The sequence below is a fragment of the Pygoscelis adeliae genome, unplaced genomic scaffold (assembly GCF_000699105.1).
Source record: "Pygoscelis adeliae isolate BGI_AS28 unplaced genomic scaffold, ASM69910v1 Scaffold842, whole genome shotgun sequence".
NCBI classification, from domain to species: domain Eukaryota; kingdom Metazoa; phylum Chordata; class Aves; order Sphenisciformes; family Spheniscidae; genus Pygoscelis; species Pygoscelis adeliae.
Genome location: NW_008824348.1, coordinates 16906 through 24552, shown reverse-complemented (window position 1 = coordinate 24552; position 7647 = coordinate 16906).

The following is a 7647-nucleotide window of genomic DNA, read 5'->3' as shown; positions in this document are numbered from 1 at the left end:
CGCGCCCAGAGGGCTGAGCCCGGGCGCGACCTCATCACAGGCGTGAGACGGGAAGGCGGCTCGGGAGAGCCGAGCTTGGCGCCGAGCGGCCGCTGTGCTGCGAGCCGGGGGAGAGCGTCCTTCAGTGCGCTCCTGTCCTATACTGCACCCACAGCTGCTGCTTGGAGACCTCTGCGGTGGCAGAGGCCGGTCTGGGGGATCTCACTGTCGAGCAAGGTCTCATAGTTAGGGGAGCTGCTGCAAATCTGGGAATACGAATAAATTCAGACCAGAACAAAAGAGTTTTGGCTGTGTTTAGGCACCGAGTTTACACGAAATACAAATCGCACATAGCTAGAGCACTAAGTGGTGTATGTCTCAGCTTGGCCAGATAGAGCCTTTCAGAGTAAAGCTGTGAAGAGCATGGGCTGATCCAGAAGCTCCTGTCATTAACAGAAAGGGTAAAGCTTGAACTGCCAACTAGCCACAGAATAAATTGTTTCTTATAAATTAAAAATCTCTTAGGGCACTTCCTATGACACAGCCACGTTCTGGCCGTATCCCACCCTTTGCTGCTTCGTTACACTAAAGGGGAAGGCGCGCAGGGTTTGTACCTGCCGTGCTCCACCGTGTGGAGGGGGGGGGGATCACACTGTTCTACTTGTAAGGGGATTTTCTCTATGTTTGCAAAAAAAAGAGGGATTTTGTCTCATTTCCTGCAGCTTGGTTGCTAGGAGCAATTAGTACTGAAAAGGAGGGCATGAAGGGTGATTTTTTTTTTTTCTCCTCTCCTTTTTTCTCTTTTTATTGGATGTTTATTATGAGGCAGAGGCAGTTCAGAGTACCTCTGCTTGTAATGAACTTTCAAGTTATTTTTAAAAAAAGCAAAAGTCTGGACTTTGGGAAAGCTGGCTGCCTCTTGCCTTCCCTCTGGCATGCTAAGGGTATCTTGTGTTAAGGATGGACAGTGCTGTTGTTTTCTCATCGGCATTTCTGAAGACCAAGAATGTAACTGGGCAGTCAGCTGGGTTACCTGAGAGTATGTATTTAGAGAAAAAATAAGGATGGAAAGTATCTGATCCTCAAACTTAATTGAAAAAACTCACCTCTGTCTGTATGATTTTATTGTGCTTACATGCTAGGGCTGTAAAACTCTAGTTATTTCATCAGATAGACAAGGCCAAAATTAAGTCATGGTGAAGGTAAAGTGTTGTCTACAGCATTTATCTCTGTCCCTGAGGGCACAGCCTCCCAAAGGCTGATACTGGGAAATGGCTGTGCTAGAGGATGATAAGATCCTGCCACCTCACTTCTGATAGCTTTCAATAGTTATTGCTGATGGGTCTACTTTTTGGGGGCCCATAGGAAGCAAGTTTCTGTCTGCTTTTATAAAAAATGCCTGATTCGTTTCAAGATTTGCATGCCCCTATCTGTGTAGATAAGACACAGCGCTCAGGGTGGGCTGCTTACAGAGGGCACTGCCTGCACAGGCAGGCAAACAGCTTTGCAAGCAAAAATGAAGAAGATAGATAGGCAGAGTTCACATGTGGCTGGCTTTTTGGATGCTCAAGAATACTAGATAATCTGCATGGCCTGCGTGGAAACTATATTATTATTATAAATATTAATAGAAGTAAAATTCAGGACCGGTGTGTTTCTTAAAGGGTACTTTGATTAGAGATGAAAAGAGGCTGCAGCCTCTGGTGGCAATAAAGCTGAAAGGTTGTTTCCACTGGCTTGAGACGTTTCAGACCATTTACTGAAAATGTGTGAAATAATCATTTTGATAATACAAAATTGCTTTGAACTGACCATTTCATTTTAAGTGATGTGATTTTCTAGGTGAATATTGTGGAGTAGGAATTTTCACTCCCTACTAAAACAAAACCCAACAAGATAATATATTGCATGTGAAATTGCATTCTGAAAAGTAAATCCATTAAAAACATCTCTTGAGGTTTCACATTTATTTCTAGGTAATTCCCACCCATTTTTCAGAGGAGAAACAAGTTTCACCATCAGCTGTGCAATTTCAGCCAAGTTCCCAGATGATCAAATAAACAAATGTGCTGCTGTGCAGCATCTTTCCTGCAAATGAGATGCCAAGTCCCTTTGCTAAGTTAAATAGTAAGTGAAGAAGAAAGCAAGGGAATGAGAGATTTAGGCAAGGCAGAAAGATAGCAAAGGTGCATTTTGCATTTTCCAGAGGGGGAAAATTGGACTGCCTGTGTAGAACCTGTGGCCGAGCATCCTTGGTTGCTCTCATTTTGGGCATCCAATCTCCATCCCTGGCTATTCTAATGCATTTCCCGATCACATCCCACTGTGATACAGCCTGTGGGATTTACTTTCCTAAATTCCATTCTTGTCATTGATTTGGGAACTTAATGACACAGAAATCTATTTACGTATGCTCCATAAGAGCCTTCAGCTTATTGATTTTCAGCTGGATGGAAATATCAAGCTGCTGAAGTTCCTTTGAGGAGCAGGTCTTCGATTTCAAAGGCAGAAGAAAGGTATTAGCAATGTTAAATGCATTTATCTCGATGACAGCTCTTTGGGGATGTTTCAGGAAGAGTAAATTCTAGTTAAAAAAATTGCAATAGGAACAGTCAAGAGGGAAATGTCATTTGTTCACAAAAAAACCAGCTTCTGCTTCTGGTTTAACAGCAGAGTTTCACCAGCTGAGTTGCGAAGGATGGGCTGCAGCTTGGAAGAGCTGCTTGCAAAAAACAGTAACTTTTGCAGCCCTAAATTCAGTAAGATGCAGGGATTTCTCAGTGCCAGGGTCAGCAGCAGCTCTCTGTGGCACCATGCAGGGATGACTTGCCCTACAGGACCTTCTGCCAGGGTGTGAGTGGGCCCCAGGGAGGGCAACCAGGGCAGGGGGATACAGCTGGCTGGGGGGGGGCAGCCCTGCCACTGCTGCTAGTGGTCCCTTCCCCGGGAAGGGGGTGCCTGTGCTGGAGGGGATGTGAATATGGGACAATTCATCCCTTTTCCAGGTCTCCCCTGCTCTGCAGAGACAGTGTAATATATAATTTTTACAATGCATATTTATGTCTTAGAAGGTTTCTGAGCTAGGCTAGAGCTGGTACCTGGCAAGGAGCAGAGTGCCATTTGGGCACTGGGGGAGCAGCAGAAGTGCCTGCTGAGAGCATCAAAAACATTTTCCACCAGTCTTTGCTGGGAGAAAAAAAAAAAAAAATCCATATAGTCCTAATGGTTTCTCTCTGCTTCATCACTGATCTTCTGCTAGAGATCTTTTCCATCCTTCCTGATGTGAATAAAGAAATAATACACTTGTCCTGAGATCTTTGCACCTCCCCACCTTAATTTAGGATTAATTTATATGCAGCGAGAGCTCTGTTATGCATGTGATGTGATGATTTGTGAGTTTTGCTGGCAATGCCCCCACCCTCTGGGTTGGGCTGGGACCCTGTGCCCTGGGTCGGAGCACCTCTCATCCTGCCTGGCGCCGGGGGGGCTGTGGGTGTGTGTGCGGGCACTGGGGGCACCCCGGGGCCACACTCACCCCTTCTTGTATGGCATTTGGCTTACATTTTCAGGGGTAAGTCAGAGGTAAATTTAGGACACATTTTCTAGCAGAAGCGCATCTGATTTCACTTCAATTCTCTTCTCCATTTTATTTAAAAAAAGCCTATTTCGCTGCCGACCTGCCACAGCAGTGGCGTGTCCAGACGTGGGTGCCAGGAGTGGGGGCTGGGGCAGTGGCTGCAGCCAGCAGCACGTTTTTCCTCAAGTTTGGTTAAGTTTACCTCTGTTTTAGCAGTGGCCACAAGATGGCACAGGGCCCCTCCTAGTAAGATGTGAATGTGATCACTGGAGAAATGGGTTTTCCAGGTTACCTGAATCCAGGCTGAGTGAAGGCTGCTTGAAAATTAAATCCAGGCATACGATGCCCATGAGACCTGGGCTTCAAGCCGTTTCTGGGATGTGCCAACCAGGCAGAGGGTAGCCTGCACCCCATCTCGCTTCGGCAGGTACAGAGCAGCCCTGTGATGGAGGGCTGCGGTGATGCTGAGGGGCCAGCGGGAGCTGGGAGAAGGTGGTTTTCAGATCAACGTCTTGTTCAAGAGCTCTCTTTTGTGGCGTCCCAGCTTATAGGATGAGAGGAAATGGCCTCAAGTTGTGCCAAGGGAGGTTTAGATTGGACATGAGGAAAAATTTCTGTACTGAAAGAGTGGTGAAACGTTGGAACAGGCTGCCCGGGGAAGTGCTTGAGTCACCATCCCTGGAGGTATTTAAAAGACGTGTAGATGAGGTGCTTAGGGACATGGTTTAGTGGGCATGGTGGTGTTGGGTTGACGGTTGGACTCGATGATCTTAGAGGTCTTTTCCAACCTTAATGATTCTATGATTCTATTCTATGATTCTATACATAGGGATGGGTAAATTCTTCATCAGATTGGGAGATGCCTGTATTTGCTCTTGCAGGCTGGCTGACGCGGACAGCATGGTCAGCATCCACACGCTGGAGCCTTGTGGTCGCCCTGTGGCAGCTCTCGCAGCTGATCAGCACGGGTCGGGGAGTGCAGGGCATGCAGCTGCTCGGGGAACTGAGAGGAGAGTTTTGTGGGGCAGCAGAAAAGGCAGTCCCCAGGGGTTTTGCAGCAGGTTCAAGGGCAGGATCCTGGCCACCCAAGGAGATGACATTTCTGTTGGTGGACGCACGAGTGACTGCACTGCAGCTCAAAATGTGGCATTAGCAGCTGGGCAATGTGCAGGCAGCTTTGCTGTTGTGCCACTGTGTTGAATATTGAGTATCAGTATCCAGCTAGTATCCAAAAATGCATTTCCTACACAAATATTTTTTATAATGTCTGGAAAGGGGCAGGAAAGGGATCCAGCCAATTCCTACTGCGTTTCACCACTCTACGGTTTGTGGTTCCCACTGGTGTATGTCCTGTAAATACCTTGTCCTGTCATGGAAATACAGCCTGTGTTGTGCAGGCTGTTGGCTGGTATTCGTGGGTCCTTAAATAGATAGTGGAGATGTTGAACAGGTTTCACCCAGAGAGTGGAAAGCTGTCAGGGTGATGTGCTGGTAGGAGTAGGTGGCTGTATGGGAGCCGAGGCTGTTTGCTGGAAGGTGAACAGAGTACGGGGGGGGGTTGGCTGGAGGAAACCCAGAGTAACCTCTTGCACTGCTGTTTTGAGCTATTTAACACGACATCATGCAGGAAGTCCTGCAGAGATGATGTGGTGGCAGTACAGCATGGGAATCACGGTTGTGGGCAGTCCTCAAGGGTCATCCCCCATAGCGTTCAGCCCGAGGGGGTGAGTGAGACCCTTGCAACCCCAGTGATTCCCAAAGGCCCTGAACAGCAGCAGCAGCCTTCACTTCAATGGCAGTGAAGTCAGCAACGCTGTGGGAAATTATCTTTTCTCTGTTATTAGTGATAAAAGAGGTAATAATCCTCCTACTGGACTAATTACAGCCAGTGAAAATATGGTAATGAGAATAACTCCCATTGCCAGTATTTGAAGAGTTACAATTTACATGAAAAAAAAAGAGGCTTATGTGAATAGCAGTTATTATTTTGTACATGGCTCTCTCTTGTCGGATCTATTCTGATCTCAGCAAATCACAGTGTAATTAGTCATAGAGGATTAAATGCTGCAGGGAAAGGACTAGGAAATTATGTAGAAGCAATACTCTGGTTGGTTTTGACTTAAAGTAAACTTATGTTGTCTGTCGCAAAGAACATATTGCCTGCCCCGCTTCCTACCTGCCAGCTCTTTCTTGCTGCTGTCGGAAATCAATGTAATTTCCCCAAAGGTTTAGCAGTCCAGCTGCTTTCTGGGTGTCTCCCTGGCATTGCACGGCTGGATCCGTGTGGATTTGGAGGTAGCTCTCTAGTTCTTTGGGACATGTGTTGGGAAGGTTGGGGTGCTCTCCCGCCTTGTCCATCCTTGCTTGAAAAACACTGGTAGGAGGTCAACCAACCAGATGCAGGTTATGCCCAGGTATCTGCTGGAAGGTCATCACCCCGGCTGTGCTGGGGCCAGTAGTCATAATGCCTACCAGTATTTCCCTTGCCAGAGCTGCACATGGTTGTCTGCCAGTAACATGTATATAAACTCCTCTCACCATTAATTTACCTTGTCCTGGATGCCTGGACTCCCTAATTCCAATTACTGCACAAAAAAGCCAGCATTTCTTGCCCTCCACCCTTTGGGTTTGGCCAAAGATGGTAATGAAGACATGTTTTTGCTGGCAGATCAGCCTAAGTTCCTCCAAAAGCCACTCCTCTAACGGCTCATGGTTAAACATTTGATATGTGTGAAAGATAATTTGATATTATCTGTTGTCTTGCTATTGCAGTCCATGATGATCTCTCATCTTTATTCCCCAACATAAAGTTTGTTAGCTAATGAGTTTCCTAATGATTGTGTGAATAATTCCCATGTGACCAATTGCTGCTCTTTGCTATAAGTGGGCAGGCTTAGAACAGACTTTTCTATTTGGTCCTTCTTATTCTCATTTAAAATTTTGGGTTTGTATTTTTTGTTTCTTAAAGATTTTTTTTTTAATTCTTTATCATCTCCTTGCAGGGCTGTTAGCCCCAGGGTGTCTTAATGGGACTTGGTGAATTTGAACAGTGCAATGAGTTGGTGTCCTCTCATTATTTTGATATAGATCATTATGAATATTAGTTATTGCTTCTAGTGAGCACTCTTTAATGAGAAATTTTTGGTAGGATTTTAGTGAGGTGCTGAGTGCCTAGAATGACCTATTTTTTTTTAAGCTTCCCCTGGGATCCCTTTGGGTTGTCCCATCAAATGTATTTTGCTGGTCCTCTACAGAGAACTTTGTCTCCAAACTTGTTGCTGCTGTTGAGTGCAGCAGCTTTGGTCTATTTACCCTTTTCTAGCCAGTAATGAATAGTTATCAAATTAGGGTGGGTTTAACTAAAACTCAAACAGCAGTAGCCATGGATAGTAATGAAACCTTTAGGAACCATATTAATTAGCAGCCAGTTCCCCCCAAGTTATCAGGAATGGTTTGCAGTGTGTGGACAAACGGCAATAGCTGAAAACATTTACAGGCAGCGGAGATTTAATTAGATGCTCAGGACAAGCTTTGCCTGCGGTAGTGCTGTCCTGGGACACAGCTACAGCGATGCTGCTCCCAAGAGTGCCTGTGGAGAGGCGAAGTGCTGGCAAGGTGAAGATGGGGGGGAGGCAGGAGTAAGCATCTGTGCCTGCCCTGGAGGTCCCCAGATGGCATGGCTTGCACCGAGCCATCCTGCTTGCCCAGGAGTGTGCATGCACGTGCACACGTGCGTGCACGCACAAACACACAGAGTTTATCTGATTCCCAGAAATACTCCCCCATTAAAATGAGACCTCTACTGGGCTGCAGGTCCCCCTACCACCCCTTTTCTTTGCCTGTTGCTGGTTTGGTGGTTGTTCTCTAAATAGCCCCTGATGCTGCATGAAATCTATGTGGCTTCCAGTAATGTCTGTGGTTTGAGAATGGTCCAGAAGAGGAATGAGAAAGTACCACACTCTAGCAAGGAAATATTTTGAGGTCTGCTTGGTTATACTGAAGTTAGAGAAACCTAGTGTACCTTAGCTCTGTAGCTGCAGGCTCAGCTCTTGCCACAAGCTGTGAGCAGCCTGGATCACTCTGCTTTCCAG